This window comes from Dermacentor variabilis, chromosome 11 (genome assembly GCF_050947875.1).
Source record: "Dermacentor variabilis isolate Ectoservices chromosome 11, ASM5094787v1, whole genome shotgun sequence".
Classification (NCBI taxonomy): Eukaryota; Metazoa; Arthropoda; class Arachnida; order Ixodida; family Ixodidae; genus Dermacentor; species Dermacentor variabilis.
In genome coordinates this window covers 32,302,623-32,322,883 of record NC_134578.1, presented here as the reverse complement: position 1 = coordinate 32,322,883, position 20,261 = coordinate 32,302,623, and the positions used below count along the sequence as shown (strand labels likewise).

At 45.4% G+C, this 20,261-nt stretch overlaps 3 non-coding genes across 3 annotated transcripts; all 3 read right to left on the bottom strand.

Annotated features, from left to right (window-relative positions):
• Positions 1 to 9,353: 9,353 nt before the first annotated feature.
• On the bottom strand, positions 9,354 to 9,426 carry TRNAA-AGC (transfer RNA alanine (anticodon AGC)). Its single transcript has one exon. It is a non-coding gene; the product is annotated as a tRNA-Ala (tRNA).
• Positions 9,427 to 11,754: 2,328 nt separating this feature from the next.
• TRNAA-AGC (transfer RNA alanine (anticodon AGC)) lies at positions 11,755 to 11,827 on the bottom strand. Its single transcript has one exon. It is a non-coding gene; the product is annotated as a tRNA-Ala (tRNA).
• A 4,179-nt stretch (positions 11,828 to 16,006) lies between these two features.
• TRNAY-GUA (transfer RNA tyrosine (anticodon GUA)) lies at positions 16,007 to 16,099 on the bottom strand. Its single transcript has 2 exons — positions 16,063 to 16,099; positions 16,007 to 16,042 (listed from the first exon to the last, which is right to left on the bottom strand). It is a non-coding gene; the product is annotated as a tRNA-Tyr (tRNA).
• Between the last annotated feature and the right edge of the window lie 4,162 nt (positions 16,100 to 20,261).

Sequence of the window (20,261 nt, the reverse complement as noted above, 5' to 3'; positions counted from 1 at the left end):
TGCTCACCATCTCTTTTTAATGATCTTAGGTGGGAGGCCCTCGACACGCCATATGGTAGTGATCACTTACCAGCAGTCATTAAACTCCTATCATCACCATCAACCTTAACCACTAGACCACGCCGATGGAAACTAAAGCTGGCTAATTGGCCGCTCTTTACGGAAAATTCGAAACTGGAAGATGTCTTTTCGCCAGACCTAAGCGTTCATGAACTTAACAAAAAATTCACTGAGGTAATAATCTCAGCGGCAGAAAAGGCGATACCCCAGTCATCGGGAAATGTGAGCAAAAGGCTAAACCCCTGGTGGACGAAGGAGTGTACCAACGCTAAAAAAGAACAAAATAAGGCCTGGGGAATCCTACGGAGGTACCCCACCTATTGCAACCTCTTAAACTTCAAACGAGCCAAAGCGAAAGCACGATTCATTAGAAGACAGGCTGAAAAATCTTCATGGCAAAAATACATATCTTCAATCAACAGTACAGTAACATCAAAACGAATGTGGGAGCAGGTCAGAAAATTTAGAGGAGAGTACTCATCGTACACAATTCCACTACTCACATGTCCAGGCACACAAACAACAATACAAGAACAGGCAGATATACTTGGCGAACATTTCCGTGATGTATCCAGTTCAGGGAATTATACAGAGGAATTTTTGCAATACAAACAGTCCGCTGAAAAACAGAAGCTGTCCACTACTGGCGCTTCAAATGAACCCTATAATTCCCCCCTGACACAACAAGAAATAAACAGAGTCCTCTCTACAGGGAAAACAACAGCGCCAGGTCACGATCGTATTCACTACGTCATGCTGGCCCATCTATCTCAGGCATCTGTAGAGGCTCTCCTCAAATTTTTCAACATAATCTGGGAATCTGGTATAATGCCCGAAGAGTGGAAAAAAGCAATAGTAGTTCCATTTCTAAAAGCCGGTAAATCCCCAACATCCGCAAGCAGCTACAGACCCATTGCCCTCACAAGCTGTTTGGCAAAATCATATGAAAGCATTATCAATATAAGACTCTCATTTATTTTAGAATCAAGGAACCTCATAGACCCCCATCAGTGTGGATATAAAAAGGGTTGTTCAACCACCGACCATGTTGTCCGTCTTGAACATGAAATTCGACATGCATTTTTACACAAACAACACTGTCTTGCAGTTTTCTTCGATTTAGAAAAAGCCTATGATACCACATGGAGATATGGAATTTTAAGGGACCTGGCTGACCTCGGCATCCGTGGTAAAATGCTGAATTGCCTAGCTGATTTTATGTCTAACAGAACATTTCAGGTACGTCTGGGTTCAGTTCATTCTAATACATTTACACAGGAAAATGGCGTTCCGCAAGGCTGTGTTCTCAGCACGACGCTGTTTATAGTAAAGATGAATTCAATTAATAAGATTATACCGTCATCTCTTATGCACTCTGTTTACGTAGACGATCTCCAAGTAGCTTGCCGCGCCTCAAGTTTGCCAACCTGTGAAAGACAGCTTCAAATGACAATAAATGAACTTACACAATGAGCTAACAAAAATGGTTTCCGTTTCTCCACACAGAAAACAGTTACTGTTTTGTTCTCTCAGAAACGAGGACTAAACAGCGATCCAGTCCTAAAATTGAACGACACCGTACTGCCGGTGAAACAAGATCATAAGTTTTTAGGAGTAACCTTTGACAGCAAACTTAATTTCCTAACTCACATAAAAGCACTAAAGATTAAAGCAAATAAAGCTCTAAATATCCTTAAAGTTTTGTCCCATAAGCACTGGGGTTCCGACCGTACGTGCCTTTTACGAGTTTACCGGTCTCTTGTGCGTAGCCTTTTAGACTACGGCTCCGTGGTTTACGGCTCAGCCAGACAGTCATACATCAAGCGACTTGATCCAGTACATAACCTTGGACTGCGACTGGCAAGTGGCGCCTACAGAACGTCACCTGTCCAAAGTTTATATGTTGAGTGTAATGAACCCTCATTACATCAGCGCAGAGCATTACTCACTTTTTCCTACGTACTAAGAATTCAGTCATCACCACAACACATATGCTACAATATACTCACACAATGCAACTCACGCCTACACTATACAAATAAACCAAACACGATTAAACCGCTTGTCCTGCGATATGAGGAATATGTTCGGGATTATAACATTTCTTGCGAAGTCCTACAGGTTGCCAGAAAGCCACAGCGTTTGCCCCCGTGGTTCGATTTCACATACCTTTGTGAATGGACTTTAACACATCTAAAGAAAAGAGACATCCCACACGAACACATTATACAAGAATTCCGTGCACTTCAGGACAAATATCAAAATAACATGCAATATTACACTGATGGCTCTAAAACAAAAGATCACGTGGGAGTGGGGGCCGTAACGGAAAATTGGGGAACAAGTATTCGATTGCCACAACACGCCTCTGTCTTCACGGCCGAAGTTTTCGCTATATGGCTTGTTGTAAAAAAGATTATCGCTGATAAACACAAAAATGCAGTCATATACACAGATTCTTTAAGCACACTAAAGGCTCTAAATTTTAAATCTGAGTGTGAACCCTTGATTGGAGACATTTTAAACATGGTGGTGCTTAACGAATACGGAAGGTCAATTCGTTTCTGCTGGGTCCCAAGCCATGTTGGGATACCGGGTAACGAAGAAGCTGATACATATGCATTGATGGCAGCGCACAAAGACATTACAAACCCAACACTCCCATACAAAGATAGCATCCGTGCAATTAGAAAAGCCTTAACGGTAAAATGGCAACGCGAATGGGACCTTTGTGCCGACAACATGCTACATCTCACGAAACCCATATTTGGCGAGTGGAAGTCATGCTATCATCAGGAGCGGTTCAGCGAAGTAGTTTTATGCCGACTACGCATTGGGCACACACACCTCACACACAATTACTTACTTACGAAGGAAGATACACCAACATGCGAGAAATGTCAACAGCCACTAACAGTTATGCACATATTACTGACATGTCCGCATATTGAAACACACAGACGAACACTTTTGCACAAATTATATCAACTACACATACCTTTACACCCTGCTCTGATTTTAGGGGATGATCCGCTAGTCCCATTATGTGACGTCCGTAAATTTCTACACGACACTGGATTTTTACATAAAATATAGATTACTAACCCAGCCTTTTCCTTCACAAACTGGATTTTAAAACACCTCGTGTTTGGCGCAGCATAGCCTTAGCTGCTTTTGCGCCATTAAACCCCATTTAACTAACTAACTAGTGCCATTCACTAACCTGTTCCAGTTTTTAGGTGAAACCAATTATCTACATCGACTTTAAGATAACACAGCTATAACTACCTTAACATTGGATCTTATAATGTCCTGTGACTGGCGCAGCATGGCCTTAGTCGCTTTTGCGCCATTAAACCCAAATTAACTAACTAACCTAACCTCTTCGACTTTTTAGAAAAAACTGGTTATTTACACCAACTATAATGTAATGCAGGTTTCCCTGCCCTAACGTTCCGTTTTATTTTGTCTTGTGACTGGCGCAGCATGGCCTTAGTTGCCTTTGTGCCACTAAACCCAAACTAACTAACTAAGATATATAGCGAGATCATATTTGTAGGGGTGAGATTTATGCGCTCTGTGATACCGCTTCTCTCAGCGTGACAGGAAGTGGTCAACTTGTGCTGCATTCAGAAGGAGCGCAAGATGTCATTCATGACTCTGGACATAAAAGTGCGGCCGCGGTCCGTGAGCCGCTGGCGCCGGGCCCCATGGTGTAACATGACATTGTACAGGAGAAAATCGGCAATATCAGTATAGAGCTTGTGGGAAGCGCTCAAGTTCTCGCGCATCTGGGAGCATAATCTGTAGCGGTAGCGGCCCACTTGCTGCCGGACGCTGATTAGGAAAAAGACCCAGAAGGTCAAAGCCAACCCGAAAGAAATGCTCGGCCTGTATTCCCATCGGCTGAATGGGTCCAGAAGGTAGCGCGGCCGTTCGCATAGACTGCATGCACGGTTCACGTCCAGAAATAGGTGCGCTCGGAAGCATGTGCAGCATTCCAGGACTATTGTAACCCCCAAGCTATCAAAGGAGCGGCAGGGTTATACGAACCTAATCGAATTGTTATCGCCGTCGTCGCCCACTCGGTCTTCCGCACCTCATCTTCAACACGGGTGCGCCGATCGTAGCTTCGTAGCACGCTGCACGGAACTTTTATGTGAGCCTCTTTTACGTGACGTAGGTCAGGGGGGAAGGAGCAACCAGAAGGCCATAAATTCTTTAGTGTGTGTTGGCCTCGCGAGCCACAGTTGTGGGCACGCATCTGGGCGGTGTTCCTTGCTGGCGCACGCGAGATTGAACCACGTTCGTTGGATCGGCGACGGCGGCAGTGACGGCGGAAATGCGCCTGGAGTGTCCGTATAATCAATATCGCAAAAAAATACAGAAAGCAGGAAGTGTAAGTGCTGGTCAGGTATCGAACCCAGTACCTCTCGCCTCTTAAGAGCACGCGAGCTACACACCGGAAGAGTGCAACTTTCGTAACGAGACTCCTGTAAACGCGCGCCGCTCCTGGCCTGAAACGAGGGCGAACGAAGGAAAGCAAAGAAACAACCGGCTTTCGCAAGAATTCTGAGTTGCACTGTATGGAAATTTCATCGGATGATGGAGACTTTCGAGCCCAATTACAGCCCTGTCATTAGTTTCTTTCAAAAGAGAAATGCCAGTTCTCGGAACACACATTTTCAGACATATACTATAGAATAGTTGAAAATGCGCAACCTGGGAAGAAACTCGGCTCGGGCTTTGTAACCTCATTGTTCTGGGTCAGTCTATGCACAGTTTTTGTTACTACTGAAGCTTGCGGTTCCAAATAAATATCTAACCGCAGCCAAGCTTCCAATAATTACCCGTTGAAGTCGCTAGCATTATTCGTCAGTATACTAAGAAGCAAGCTCTTATCACACAACGCTTGTTCAAGGGTCCAGAGCTCAGACGGCGAGAACTAAACATTTGCTTCGCATGATGTTATTTATCCGAATGCTCAGTAGCTAATCCTCTGCATATAGTGCCTTCGGTCGGCATGCAAGAACATCTTAATGTGGAGCCATGATATAAGCGGCGATCATGCATGCCGCAGTTCTGGAACGTTCGGAACTGGTCCCTCTTGTGGAACTCATGGTTTCCGTTTTCCATCAACACATCCCTGGTTCGGAAGTGCCTTGTGTGACGGAAACATTTGTATTGACTCGAAGGTTGCCTTGGCACCCGCTGAAAAACGCCTGTTGTATTAAAAACGATCCACAAAAGAATATTCGATGCCGCATTCGAACTGTCATTCTCTAGGAGGCTTGATTCTCCAGAAAAATATTCGACATACACCACAATAAAAGATAAAGAAAACACGTGTGCAGCAATGCGTCTGCTGTCTGAGAAAGTTGGGGGGCTTTTGCATCGCTAAAGAGATAGTTTCCTTACATCATCAACTTCAATTTTGCAAGTACGCAATCATATTGATAGAGAACACTAAAAAAGAAAAAGACATTTATGTTGCTGATAGTAAAGTATGCGATCGAGCTATCTGCATTCATAATATGTCAAGCGTTCGGCGAGCCGTAATAACCGGGGCCCTGCTGCTTGTGCTTGGAGTATTCGTCCGTGACCCAGGCCATGGTCGAGTCGAAACGCCTGAATATGTTAGTGGCTCCGCGCCTGTTTCGATTGCCCGGTGATGAATAGGCGCCGCGGGGAGGAATGAAAAGTCCCTCGCCGTGCGACACTTCGTTCACAAACTGTCCCTCAGAGTGTCCGCACACGCGCGCCGCCTGGTAGCCGCGGGGTGGCGGAGGGACGGCGGAACTGAGTTGGTCGTGCCTGTCTTCCCGGCCATGCGCCGAGGGCCACCCAGAGCGCCGGGGGCTCACGTAACCAGACCTGTCGTAAAGCGGGACCGACCCGCCGGAAGCGCCACTGTCGGCGGCTTCGTAGAGCCCGTGGACGTCACGTGGTACGTCGTCGCGGGTCCGTGCGCTGTGCGAGGTTCTGCGATAGTCCTCCGGTGACGAATTCCACGCTGGCGCTTTGTAACGGGGAGCATTCTCGAATTCGCACTCGGTGCTTCGACGGTTTGGCCTCCCGCATAGGTTCGCAGGTGTTTTAGCCGGTGGCGACGTGACAGGGGCTAGGGCTCCAATTTTTCTGGTTTTGCGCTGCGCCGATCGGTGTTGGGAGCGCCAAGATGAGAATTCGTCAGATGGTCTACGAGCGGCGAGTGGTGACTTCTGCATCGTGCCATGGCTGCCGCCCACAGCGTCCGGCTTCATGAGACCTGCAACGTATTATAACACACGCGAAAAAAAGTTATGCAGATCCAACGAACACACTCGAACTAATGTTTTGAAACGAACCACTCGTAAAGCAGGTATTTAAATACTACAGAACTGTCAATCCTCTGCAGCACATATTGCAGTATTGCGGATAAAAGCTTTGCCTGGCCAGAAAATCCCCAAAACTTGGCTGCTCCCACAACGCGACCGTAGTGAGCGCGGATTGCGTGGTCTTAGGGGTCAGCTCTCTTTGATTAGACGATCTCCAGGATCAGCCTAGTTTACAATCTCACTATCTTCAGGGTCGGCCCCTTTTCCTCGGTGAGATGCAGACCGAGCAGATGCACCAAATCGTGGGGCATGAGGCTTGCATACACAGCATCGCTTGATCGTAGAAATTATGTGCCCGAACGCGAATATATGTAGCTGTGAGGATATTTAGATACCGTTTGTTGTTTTAATGCCTTTCAATGTTGTTTCGAAGCAAGCCATTGGTAAAACTGTAAGGATATCGCACAGGCTAGACAGGGTGTCCCACCTAACATGTGCAAAAATTTTTAAAATGCGCGGTTACTAATTAGGGAGAGGTAAAGGTCCACGGTACCCGCAGTGGTATATTTCTTCAGCGAGAAAATTGTGGGTCTATTGAGTTTAAAGGTTTCAAGGTGTGCAGGCGTTCTGGCTGCAGAGCTGCAATTGTTTACGTGATCACAAAATTCTTCTAAAGCATTCCGTGTCGTTTGCTTTCGATGCATTCAAACTGGTTTTCAGACGGCACACTGTTAGCTTCCACAAAGCTTGTCATTGCCGAATATAAATGTATTTAAAAGCAAGGCGGCGGAATTTCACCAGCGGACACCAACGTATATTCTCTTTCCTTCAGAACGGCATCCCCTTAGTGTCCTGCACTGAGCACTCATGGAAAAACAAAAACAAAAAACAAATCCGGAACTCCCTCAGCAATTACTCTGCGGAGCATAGGTACGCTATCGAGTGTTCAAGTAAAGAACATGTTAAACTTATTATTCTAGCGTGATTGACGCCACATCAAAATCACCTGCGATAACATCATACGTTTCAGTGATAACCCTGAAAACCAACATGCAAGTTGGTGTTGATCTTTCGTTGTTTTGGAGCGTACACAAGAGAATGACACAAGAAACGACGTACACATCGCAATGTCATTTCCTACGACACGTGCAATTTGCCGCAACATCCGCTTGCTTGTTAGGCCTCGTAAACGCCCATTTGTTGCAAGAACTCACCGAAGGGCCTCGGCTGCGGGGTGTTCTTGCGTCTGTCGAGCCGCCTCGCATTCCGCGCAGTCCTGGCTAGGAGCTCCTTAAGCATGGTCTCTTGATCACACGGCGCTGGATCCTTGGCCTTCGAGGAGGCCACGACGCGCTTCTCGAGGAATGCAGATAACGCTGCTGCGGATTTATTTATTTATTTATTTATTTATTTATTTATTTATTTGCATATTTATTTGTGGTACCCGAATGCTTTACCGAATGAAGTGGTTGCAGAAACAGGCGCGCCAAGTGTATCGCCCTATTTTCGTACACCCGGGAACTCCACAAGGAAGTTATCTTTTCACAGCTTCTTCCTTCTTTCATATAAGAAAGTGTCTCGCCTAGCCCCTTTACATAAAACACGTAGTAACGAACGTCCCAAACACCAATTCCTCTCTTATACACCGCAGTCATCCCTCACTCTCGAGCTAAGTTGCTAATGACTCATTCAATTCAATAGCATCGAAGTAACGGAGTCGCTTGCAACTCTTGATTGGCACAACTAATAACTTATTGTGCTGCCATTAACCGTTAACAATCCTTATGAGTTTCTACAGCGCAACTTTTTCTGTATTTCTTCATTGTTCAATTGTACATATATTGCTACTATGTTGAGCGTCGCACAAATAGCAGCGCCAGGTACACATTCCTCTTTTTCCTAAACCGCTGGCAGATCTCCGCTCAGATTTGGCAGAATCGTGCATCATGTCCACTATAATGCAAAGCTTTCGGATGCCGCTTGCCAGTCCTGTGAACAATAAGTCAGAAGCGGCTGCCGTCTCAGGCGGCGCCAATTAACAATTTTCGACGCCGCTGCAACGAAACGGTGGTCCTTTCTGTCACTGCATTGTCGCAGCTACAGCGAAAACACTGGATTCACCGTAGCCATGACAGATGGCGTAACTGTTCCGTTGCAGTGGAACCGACTTGTTTCGAGTGGCATTTAAAATTTCGATGTTTTAAGACGTTCAATATGTGAAAGTTATGAAATGGAGCTGGACTGGACACCTTCCTGCATAAAGAGAGATGGCGAGTAGCGTCGAATAGCGAGAAGCGTCGGCAAGAAGTGTCAATGTAGGCAAGAATCTTGCCTACATTGCGCAGGTTACCTCAGGTTTTCTGAACTATATTATATTTCCTTTTAACTCTTCCACAGTAGCTCAGCAGGACTTTGTTGGGTACCTAGTGTTTGGAGCAGGCGTTTAAAAAAATATTTGCCTCTAGCGCACGCCTCTTGTGGGATACAAACGCACTTTATTAACAATCAGTTCACTTCATAAGCAGCGCACGAAAAGATAAGATAAAACACCAAAGAACGTGAGGCTACATGGTGAAGCTTTTTCAGTGGGTTTGTTTCTAATGTCAAATAATTTAAACCTCTGTGTTGATAAATATTTTTTAAGCAAGTGCTCATTTAGCATATGGCATCTAGCGCTACAATATTGTGGCCGGAGTTGCATCGAAATTTAATTTCCGTATGTATATATATGCAGTCTTGCCCTGCTCCATCTTTAAACAACTCTCAAACTTTTGCGAGAACATCATTTGTCAACCTCGATGCAAAATTCGTAAAGTCGCAGAACGAGCGCTAATCGTAAGCTTTCCGAAAAACATTCCGAAGGTTCGTAAGGATGGCTCTACAGTATCGCGCTGCTCTCATCTTTCTATAGACAATCGTTCTCTAACAACAATTTCTACTAAAAAATATGCCTACTGAAAAAAAAAATACAGCCAGTGGAGGTGCTGGGTATCGATCCCAGTACCTCTCGCATGCTAAGCGAGCGCTCTACCATCTGAGCTACACCCCCGACGAAGACCAGCTGAAACGGAACACCGTTTTACCCATGGGACATTCTACGCGAATCTGGGTCGAACGACGCCGACTAAAAAGGCCGGCGGCAACCGGTCTTTTCCCGACAACCTCGCCTCAATTTTCTAATGAGCCTTCACTTATGTGTGTACCGCGTAGAGGCAGTGGAGGGTGGCTCTCGTATCGATTAAATCGACGCGGTCGCATGTCTTCGCGTTACTAATTGCGGTTTCATCCGGTAATTCTATCGACATTGTATCTGGACCGTCTGTGCCCCATGGTTTCCCACAATGAATGATATAGACGGCGACAGCCTATAAAAATGGCGTTGCAAATGAGCGGCTCTCCAACCCAAAGAGAATGTGTGTACAGCAGCGAACAAAAACATATACCGACACGGGATCCGACAGGGCATCCGCAGGATTCCCGAAAGGCAATTTCGTTCGTAGTAAAAGCGCACGAACGAGACTCATGCAGTGTAATTGAAGCACACCTTAAGGGGAAGCAGTAGATCGAGGCCTCCCATCTAAGTGCGTGCAAAAGGACGTTCTGCTTTCTGCGGCCCCTAAATCAATAGCCTGCTTCCTACGGTGTCTAGAATATAACTTTTCTTTTAAACTGAAAGGCATTCCATTCGAATCGGTCAAGGGGTTGACTCATAAGAGCAGTTATGCGCTTCCCATGTAATTGAGTAGGCGGCATTGGAGTTGGCCGCCTATTCTTTCTATATCTCTATATTCATTGTGTAGTGCTATCTCTGCGTTCTCCTTAGGAGTGTTCGATGCTTACATCTACTTTATTTGGGAACTTGAAGTGGGCTTGTCATCCGATCCTTACCTGACTTCTCATGCAGCATGTATCTGAATTTTGCATAGGTTATGAATACGCGCACCGGTCTAGCGATCCGCCTCTTCCCTCTTCCCTTCCCCGGTGTCAAGCAACGGAATGTAGACGAATCAACATCAAGTTTACTTCGGTGCAGTACTTACCAAAATACTTTTACTTTCGAGGAGGATTTGTTGAAAAGGGACGTTCCGTTTGCTTTTAACTCAGTGCTGTTCAGTGGCGCCCGATCCTGCTATGCTTCCTTATACCACATGCATGGTTTATGACTTGCGTGGTTAAGTACTTTCATTATTCAAGTTCCAGGGAATAAATGACTGTGAAAACAACGACTACGCATGTCGCTTCAAACAGACAATGTCGTGCAAAATTGACTATGCTAAAAATATTTATATTCAGAACAATTACTTTTATTTCTAATGTTTTGAAAATCTTAATTGGCACAAATCGTGCGCTAAACAAGCCTAATTGCTTGCGATGCAATTAATACTTGGTGAAAAGTGAGATACGAATTCACAAGACCATTCAAAGTCCGAGCGACCACATTTAGGCAAGCCCTTATACTCGCCGTCAACGCCCTACTGTCTGAACAGACTCAGGTGCGACGCACGCGAACAATCTAGCGCTGGATATCCCTTTAATGAAACGCTAAAGCTCTGCTGCACAGTAGTGTAACAGTTACATAAACAGGGATAAAGTGCCTCAGAAAGGCTCGCCTATGTTTAGATGGGTGGGCCCATCATTGTCAGAGGCGGTCTTGTCATTCACGGCAGGTTAGTTTTAACGGGTTAGTGTACGGTAACGTCACGTGCGGTCGTTGTCGGCAGCGGTTGGCTGTCAAGGAAGGGATTAAAGAAAAAAGAATGAGCACTGTCATGTGTCGTTTCCAGACCTCGTTGCGGAGAGGACGGGTTTGGAAGACGAGATTAAGAGAACGGGGGAGAGCGGGGATGGCAGGAAAAAAAGAAAGAAAAAGGCCAGAGACAGCATTCCGGTGAGGTTGTTGGGAGGAGGAGAGAGGGAGGGAGGAGATGGGAAGTCTTCAGAGAGTAGTTCCCACACTGCTCCAGAAAGAGAGTTTTTCTGAACAACGTACCGTGTTTTCGGTCTATCACTGACAGCGATCCCACAATGACCTAGAAGTACAAAAGTCCAGCTTCATTTTCATTTTATTTTTCCACACTGTCACCGCCACTTGCATGAAGACATTAAGATCATGGTTTGGACTTCTGACCACGTCGGCCCCATTCTGATTGGGGTTAAATACAAGAACACTCGTGTGCAGTCCTTAGGGGGTCATAGAAAACTCAGTTATCAGAAATAATCAGGGCATCATACTACGTCGTCTTTCACAGCCAATGGTCATTTTCTGAGAAACGAAACTCCGACATTTAAAATTTCCTATAGTCTAAAGAACCCCCCCCCCCCCACCTAGCGTTAAAGGCTTATTTAAAAAAACGTTTTCGATCAAAAGAAAAAAACGTGGAGGTGCTGGGTATCGATCCCAGTACCTCTCGCATGCTAAGCGAGCGCTCTACCATCTGAGCTACACCCCCGACAGACGCAAGTGGCAACAAGGCTCCTTCGAATGCGCATCGCTTCTGGCGCGAGACTAGGGCGAATGGAGGAAACCGAAAAGGCAACAGACCGGCTGTCGTGGTGATCGGCCGTAGCCCAATAAGGAACGTCTGCTGTTGGAATACCACTTGTGGCTGACTGCAATCCCCATTTTATTGTGTGCACCGAGTGCTTGCTTGAGAAACTTACAGAGCTTACAGAATTTGTTACACAATAATAAAAAGCAAACAAAAGCAACTGAAAAAGATCTGAAAAGACAGGCATAAACAATGATAGCAGCGTTCCGGACAAGTTGGTAATCCATTCCTGAAGTATTATTGCGCAACAGTGTTCTTCTTCTCTGAGGTCCGTGTCTTTTTTTGTTGCGCAATAATACTTAAGTAATAATCAACGATGCCACGACAACAACAGTTAGCTACGTAAAAACTCTCCCCCATAAAAAAAGAAGACAGATCATACCTTATGTACTTAGTGATGCAGTGAAGTATTAACAGTTGTGCATGTGGTAATAGTGAGAGCTGAGTGAATGCATGCGTTCAAGTTCTCCAAGAGATGCGTGCTCATTATAAATAGGCATTTGCGCGGAAGTACCTAGAGGCTTTGGCACGCAGGGCTCCGTTTGGACCCCACGGTGCGCAGAGTCCACGTGGAAGTGGCCCTGCGAATAAAGCGCGAAAAAATAATGCGCGAGGCATTCGCGAATAACACGCGGAGGCACATGCTTGTCCTAGAGTGCTTCGTTCTTCCAAAATACGTTACTGTGGCCCCCTACTCGCGACGAATCGCTAAACACACTTCCCGCGGCCTTTACTGCGGAGCTCCCACGGTAAAGAGGCGTAGGAAGAATTACAAAATGTCAATGGTAACGCTTGCTCGGCGAATTAGTTATTAGATCATGTCGTTTTGACATCTTGCAAATATTAGAATGCCTTTAACATGCAGTTGCGACCACTACGACACGATAAATACCTGTGTGGCTGAAAGTACAGCCTGTCTAGGCCTTTCGTCCTCACCAGACACCACTCGTGAATGGGAGCCGTGGTAAAAAAAGCAATACAAAAAATTATCTTTAACATAACCTGCAAATGATGTCATAGTAATGTCATTATTTATGTTGAGACCCCTCGAAGCAATAAACATCCTTAAGAAATATAGGCAGGAGGTTTATTTAAAGAATCCTGGAGTTGTATCGCTTCGGGGAATGCCTAGAATGATACTCCAAATGGCAGTTATGATGAATGAAATTATACAGTGCAAATTAGAGACAGACGTAATACACGAACTATACCAAAACAATTGACACACAAATTAAAGTATCTCATCACGTTCTGCGTCTCTCAGGAAGGTTAAAAGTGTGCTGCATTAGTGCCTTAGTGGTTTGGGCATTTTGCTACTCCGCGCCAGACATGGGGTTAGATTTGCATGCTTGGTCGTTGCATCCCTATGGTGTAAGTGTAGTGATCAATTTACGTTAGCTTACTAGTAATTTGTTTACGCGGACTACCACTATAATTATTTGAAAACTTTCGCCTCCGACGTCTATCGCATCCACTCTGTTGCTATGGGATGTTAATTACGCGTGCGACGCGTTCATTACGCGTGCATTACGCGTGCATTACGTGCGCGACGCGTAATGCGAAGACGCGGGATCTTTCTTCACCTGCGGCAAGTAGCTTTCACATCCACTTTCATTGCCATCAATTTATCATTTAATTCAATTAGCAACTACGCCTAATTTCTCCCATGATCTCCTTGGTGTCTTTGTTTGTTGGCTTCTCATGACACGATAAATTAAAATGGGGCCCCTCGGTTAAACCCCTTTCTTCTCGTTCTCTTTGTAGTGGGCTGAACCACTTCGCTGGTCATACATCTTGAGAGAGTGGAACGGCTCATGATTTTTTTTGTGTGTGCGACAGGCTCAAAGCAAGAGTCTAAACACTGCTACATATATTAACTTTCTTTGCCGGCATAACTGAATTTATATTCTATATGCAGGTTGAGTGTTTAGCGAGACTATAGCAACTATATATACATATATTCTCCCGCCGAAAGTTTGGTTCAGCTTCCCTCTGAAATATGGCCCATGCTCAGTTGGGGAGTCAGCCAGAAATCGGGTAGAATTGTAAAGTGGTACTTCCTTGCGCCTAGAAAGCAAAGGAAGGATGAGTCGAAAAAAAAGCTTAGAAAAAGGAAAATGGCACAATTGCCAACTTCAGCAAGAAAATCGCGCTGAGACAAATGCAGATTCCGCAAATATACTGCACTAACGTTCATAGGGCCACCAACATACCTCTTTGTTCTTAAGAAGCACGCAAGTCCACCTTGCACGGATGTCCTATTCCGTAACGTGCCCCTTTTCAGCCCCCCAGAGAAATCATAGCCGCCCCGGGAGCTAATGAGAGATGACAAAATGGCGACTGCGAGAATACGGTCGCATATAGTATACATCTCCAGAGATGCGTTTATGGACGCTGTTCAATTGTCAGCATATTGTCATACTCCGCGATGGCGGCACTTTTGAGCCAATCAGCGATAGTACGTCGGAATATCAAAATGTATAGACTGTCACCCCGGGCTACCGAATAGCATTCAATGTGAATCATCGCGTGACCTTCGAGACCTCAGCGATGCACTTTGCCAAGGTACAATCTTGGAGGCCACAATTATTGACACTCACGTCGGTCTGAGTGCCTACAGCTTGCCGCGAAGCAGCCGTCGTGGCCGCTAAGAGCGGCTGCTGCTCTTCTTGCAACGACGCCGGCATTCCAGAATCATTCGTCATCGCCACTGCGAAACAACATTGAATACAATCGGTGTTGGGCTCAAGAATGCGCTGGCGATGACACCACGTTATATCCATAGCTGCATGCAAATTTTCCAGCCACATTTCGCGGTGTCACTGCCGCTATTGCAGAGTTCCGGAAACCAAACGCAGTCAGGAAGTTAGAGTGGCCACATTATTTCTGGCAAACTTACGTGTGATTGTTTTCGGGTGTGTCATTGTGGAATTTCTCGCAACGTTCTTGTAAACGTGTATACGTTTACAAAATATACGGCAGCTTGTACTTCAACGTTGGTGTCAAAAAAGAAGTTTCTAGGGCTTAGTTGTTGATTACAACAGTATCAGACACGCCATATCCCCATATACGCCTTGGCGACTCCAGGGAAAACCCAGACGTCGGCCATGTCACCCGTCGGCTTTAACATTGCGCTGCTAAGCACGGCGTTGCTGTCACTTTCGGGTAGGAGCGGAATGAAAAACGAAAGATTTATGACATTATCAAACTAACCCCTGTGCACAAAAGTAAACCGGATCCACCACCCCCGCCACTGCGTTCCTTTTAGCTCGCTGTGCAGTTTCTGCACGCGAAACATGACAAAGAGCTTCTAATCGCCTTACAGAGGTGTATTGCAGTTGTGCATGGAGGAAAGAAATAAAATAGGAGAGGCCCTGACGTCACATTTTTTGAAACCGGAAATGCAGCCATGTTGGTGGGTCATATCTCTTTGCGCCTCCGACCATCTCGCCGGAGCGGAGAGGCGCGGTCTTTGAATTTGCATTGCTACGAGCGGCCGGAAATGCGTATTGCTCACGCGCGCCAAAACAAAGCCTGCGAAACTTCTGTAACAGTTTTTAGGGAAGCAGCCGCGCTCCTGTGTTTTTGCTTGGCACGTTGAAAAAGTCGACGAAGACCCGCACCATCATTGCTTGATTGTGTCTGTTGCGGGCTGACACACACACACACACAAAGCTTACACACCCCGCTCCAAAGCCAGCTTGTGACGCGAACATAATGCGCTCCGAGAAACACACTGCCCGAAAAACTTATCTCACTTTCCAAAGGCTTCGAGCAGCAGCGAGAGCTTCACGAGCGTGTTTGCCATGTCAATGTTGACGTTTAGGCTACCTATTCCCAGTGCTCCTATGCGAAAAACAGCACGTGACTTCCGCCACACTTTCTCCATCACGTCCTTGCTGGCCCGGGCCTCTCCTACGCTTTCCTTCCTCCATGCAGTTGCGTTATTTTGGTTTCAGCGATAAAAAAAAACCAACACGAACTAAAGAAATAATTACTAAAATCTTTATAATAAGCTAACAGCAACGTGGAAAAAATATATAATCTCGAAACTCAGGAAACAGCGAAAAAAATAAACAGTCCGTCGAGCCGGATTCGAACCAGCGACCTATGGATGTCCGCATTCGGTGCAACCTCTACAGTCCACCGCTCTACCAACTGAGCTATCGACGGCACGGGATATGCTGCTGCGCCGGTTGGTCTTGAAAGTGGCCACGCACTGTGTGACCTACTTAAGATAAATCTAGGCGTGTCTCGTACGCCTTGAGCGGAGCCCCTCCGGCTTCGCACTTGTTTCGTTCGTGGCAAAGAATGATCGCGCTTTGTCCGTGTCGTTGTTCATTTCCTCTGGCTGCTATTGTCGCGTCATTTAACAAAACGCACGCTCAGCTAGCTTATGCGGGAGTCACGTTCTTGCCTCGTGTGCAAACAAAAAACGGAAAATGTGTGAAACAGAATGCAGCCATAGATTCTGCATCACTGTAGATGACAGTCTTCTTACTACAATTAAAAGATCAGTTCCGTGAGACACATGTACCCGGTGAGACACATGTACCCCGTGTCCATACGTCATATATGGTCACACGGTATTCTGTATGAAAACCTGCATTTCTATATAAACCAGTGATGACCATATAGTATCATAGCGTGGGGCTTATGGGTCTTCTCCAACCGGCTTAAGCCTTGGTATCAAAATGTCAAAGTGTTCAAAAGTAGCGACTGGCTTATAAGTAGATCAGCTGGGGCCATATAGCTCGGATTCCACCTAAATTTCCGTTCCAAAGCCTTATTGAATAACTAGTTCGTATTTATACAGCCATTTTTACGCTCTACGACTAATCGCCGAGTGCTATAATGCCGGAAATGACAAGCTGCACGAGTTCAATGCCCTAAGGTAGTTACATTCCGGGCTGTTCGCATTGTACCAGTGTTTTCTGCATTTCTGCATTTGTAGGTTGCCCAGTACTCATGGCTATTTGCTCACCCAGTCTACATTTTAACTTCCAGATTCCTACATAACCCTTAGCTTTTGTTGATTTTTTGTTGTTGTTGTTTTTACTGCAGCCATACTCTTCGTGTAACAGTCAGCAAAACGTATTAGGCCAGCTTACACAAAAGCTAATAAAGCCTGCATGCAAGCTATGCAGCTTGTCTGTGTAGTATTTGGCATTATCGCTCTACACATTTCTGTCAACTAGTACTTCCTTATAAACTCTTTGCAGCCAGAACAGACTGTTTGGAAGTCTGCGGATCGAAAGAAATTGACCTCCAGCATAAGTTAAGCGGTTAGATTACCGACCACCGCAGCCGCATTCTTGTGAAGGCGCAATTAAAAAGTCTTGTGTAATTACATTTAGGTGCACGTTAAAGAAACTCGAGTTGTCAAAGTTATCCGAGAGCAGCCCCCGACGGTGTCCCACGTAAACCACCGCATGCAATTGTGGGACGCAACACACCATAAAATATTTACTCCTGAACGGTGGCTGTACATAGCGAGCTTATACAGTCTACATATTGTCGAAAGCGCAAATGTACCAGGAAAGCAAGATGGCTTAGAGAAAAACTACATAAGATAAACAGTCTTTATAAATTTGGTTTTCTAAGTCGATGCTCTCCATGAGGCCGTCTAGGCTTCTAAAATGAAAGGAAGTGAAACTTGAAATTAGGATTTGAGCAAGGTCCAGTCGCGCCAACATTAGGTTTGCGTCAACTTACGTCGGTCCGAAGCTCTGCTACGAGTTGGCGGAAGAACCTTGGGCTGCAGTAACGAGAAAGGGGCATTTATGTATTTATATATTATTCGAAACGTTACTCCGAATAAATGGCTTGAACAGTGGTCTCATTCCAAGGAAACTAAGCTCACTAGGATGCTGAAGGATAAATGTGCCCACATATATGTCGCTATGTAATGCACATTAACGAATACAAAAGGCGTAGAAGCACGAATATCGAAGATGGTTTCCATGCCTGGATATTCGTCTTCTTTTCAACAGGCAACTCGAGTTTCAGAGAATGCCAACTAGGCTAACAACAAGTTCTTCTGGCAAGAATGCGGTGTCTCCTTGCTTACCTGAAAGCAGCGTGAAAGCTTCTCCATGATGATGGTCCTAACCCTCCGTTCGGATGACCAGGCTTGTGACACCCTGGTTTAAAAAACGACACCGTGTTGATCCACAAAAGCGACAAATTTCTGGCGTGTGAGTTAGACCTGCAACCTTCGGCTGGAGCGATACCCTTTTGCGACAGTTCGGAAGTCTCTCAAGACGGCGGCTTTCTTATTCTTTTTTTTATTGCCTTCTTTCTCGAGCTTTAATTTTATTCATGTTGAGCCAGCGTTTCCTTTATTGTGCGGGTTCTGTAGGTTCACAGCCGAAACGTAGCGACCGCTTAATAGTAAACTAATTGAAATGACCTTGATTTCAGTCATAAGCTGTCGTGACGCATCGCATTTCAATGTTCAAAACGACATAGGAACGCTATGCGTGACAGTGAACAGTGCTTAATGAACTTGAACTTCAATCCAATATACGTGATAGTTGAAGTTTTCTTGACACCCAATTTACGCACACACTGCAGACGGTAACAGCAATACAGACAAAAGGCCATGAATATTGGTTAGACTATAATACAAACCAATATGAACGGGGTCAGCTTTTTTATTATTCGAACTGTTTTTCTAAATTAACATGCAGGATATGGCGCAAATAAGCCTGCCTGTTCGAGTAGATTGACTCAAGACGCGTAAATCACTTGCACAACAAATTGCAATATCCAGGTCACCAATTTAAAAAATGCAGAACGAAAGTTTGTAAATTAATTGCATATATTCGTAGGCGACCAAGTATGCAATTTTTAATGATAATTCAAAGGTTTGATATGCTGCTCAATAGAATAGTTATACCTATTTCTTACTTTCAAGACTTGTTCTCTGATGCCACTGTGAAAAATTGTTTCACTCATTTGCTATGGTAAAATCCTCGAATACTATGTGTCGCAATGTCTAGTCAGCAAAGCAGCGCTTACCATACAAATAGAACCAGTGATGTCAAGGTCGCAATTCCAAACAGGAAAGCATAGATCACCCAGGAAACTGAAAAATAGGTCGGAACAGTCCTATTAAAACGCCACATCTTGTGTACTACCGAAACAAATGCTTAAATAAAAGAATCCTGGCTCTACCGTAATGGAGAGTAGATGTAAGCATGAAATGGCAACCGGCAAAGCAGATTAATTGGAGATGATACTAGCCGAAATATTAAAGTAGCTGTAGTGCATGTTCCCAACAGCACACCCCACCACACCATACCGCACCACGCCACACTGTGTGCATGACCATATTGTAGCTGTCCAGCTACAAGAAGAAAACCGGCTGAAGGCGCATAACAGGCAGCGAAAGACGCCAGAGAGACAGAGCGCACTGCCTAGCTAGAAAATGCATGAATTGAATCTGTGGGTCTGGCAGCGGCATGGCAAACGGTTCCTGAAAACATGTGTGCTTCATTTTGCAGATAACCGCAAGCATCGCTGGCTCAAACTTCCTGAGGATCATTTCTTATTCAAGCTTCCTTTGCGGAAACTGCACCCCCACTGGCCCTCCATTCAGTTGTTGCTGTCAACCGATAGATGGCAATTCATTCACAGCCCCATCTCCTGTCGATCTCGCTTGTTTCAACCGCACCTGACACAACACCGGAACGTCATTGACACGGACCAGTCGGGACATAAAAGCGAGGCACCGGCCAATCCTCTTCAGTGGGTCTGGCAGCGGCATGGCAAACGGTTCTTGGAAACGTGTGTGCTTCATTTTGCAGGTAGGCCACAATTACACTTTCATATGTTATAGGAACGATAATCGTTTCTTATTGCTGCTGCCAGACCCTCAGCACATTGTGTGTATTTTTTCCTGTTTGCTGCATTCCTTAAAAATTTTGTGGCAACTGTCCGGCGTGGTCGAGACTAATCCAGGCCCAAAGTCAGGGGGAATGCCAACAGAACTGTTAGCCGGACAAGCACAAATCAGCGTAGCGATTACCGCGCTCCACTCAAGAATGGCTTCTTTTGAACAGCGTGTTACGCACATACAGGCGTTGGCTTCAACTGCAAACGACGCTCTTCAGCGCGTTCATGATCTTCATAAAACTGTTGATAACATTAAAGATTTCATCACCAAACTTGACCGCAAAAATGATGACCTGGACAACCGATCCAGTAGGAATAATTTAATCATCTACGGCTTGAAGGAGAAATCAACAGAAACTTCTGAGGAGCTATTAGCCTCTGCATCGGAGTTTCTGTCTTCCAAACTTGGAATCCAATGTGATGGTATTGAACGCTG